This window comes from Echinops telfairi, unplaced genomic scaffold (assembly GCF_000313985.2).
Source record: "Echinops telfairi isolate 266 unplaced genomic scaffold, ASM31398v2 ScPeMD7_7458;HRSCAF=8496, whole genome shotgun sequence".
In the NCBI taxonomy this organism is placed as follows: Eukaryota; Metazoa; Chordata; class Mammalia; order Afrosoricida; family Tenrecidae; genus Echinops; species Echinops telfairi.
The window spans coordinates 23500268-23501162 of NW_022111358.1; the positions used below are offsets into that span (position 1 = coordinate 23500268).

Sequence of the window (895 nt, forward strand, 5' to 3'; positions counted from 1 at the left end):
CACACAGTGCCAAAGATTACGTAAAAGTTATGTTGTTTAATTTCCACAGCAGCACATCTAATCTCCATTTTCCAGGTGAGGAAATTGGCTCAGAAAGGTTAGATCACTGGCCAAGGTCACTCGTGGCAGAGGCAGGGTTCTGCTGGGCTTCAAGCTTGGGCTAGGCCCTGTCCATACATGGAAAGAGACAGAGCACAGCTAGATGGTCTTGTGGCGTGGCCCTAGTGAGGATATGGGGGCTGCTCTCGAGACCATCCATGACAAGTTGACATGTGTGCAGTGTTTGCACCAAACGGCTCCTCCCTTCCCCATCTCTCCCTCCTCTGCTGCAGCTAAGAGCAGCAGAAGGTAGTGCGGCAAGGCCCGGCCTGGGGCTCACCAGCCTGGCCCTCGGGTCTTCGCACCTCTCCTTTTCACCAAGATCACCCTAAGAGGTCTGGTGTTCTGCTGGAAGTGGGATCTGTCCAGCCATTCGTCAAGCATGCACTCGGGCTTCTGGTTAGCTAGGGTCTGTGCTGCGTGCGTGGGCTACCTAAACACAGGCCTTTACAACAGTTACAGTCTTTAGACTGAGACAAAACCCATTACCATCAGGTTAAGGCTGACTCACAGAGACCCTACAGGGTAGAGTGGAACTGCCCCTGGGGGGTTTCAGAGGCTGTAAGTCATGGGAGCAGAAGGCCTCCCCCGTCTCCTGAGGAGCAGTTGGTGGTTTTGAACTGCTGACCTTGAGGCTAGCAGCTCAGTATGTAACCCACTATGCCAGTAGGACTCCTCATGCTTGGGACAGGGAAGCGAAGTGGGGGTGGTGGGGTGTGTCTAAAAAGCCCCTCTGAGGACATGCCTCTACCTGTCCCGGGAGCTGAGCGCTGCCAGCTGGCAGTGTTGGCCCAGC

General features: G+C 55.0%; 1 protein-coding gene across 1 annotated transcript in view; it reads left to right on the plus strand.

Annotated features, from left to right (window-relative positions):
• Positions 1-895, plus strand: part of LRRC59 (leucine rich repeat containing 59) — an 11329-nt gene that overhangs the window by 5829 nt on the left and 4605 nt on the right. The gene's annotated exons all lie outside the window — the stretch shown is intronic.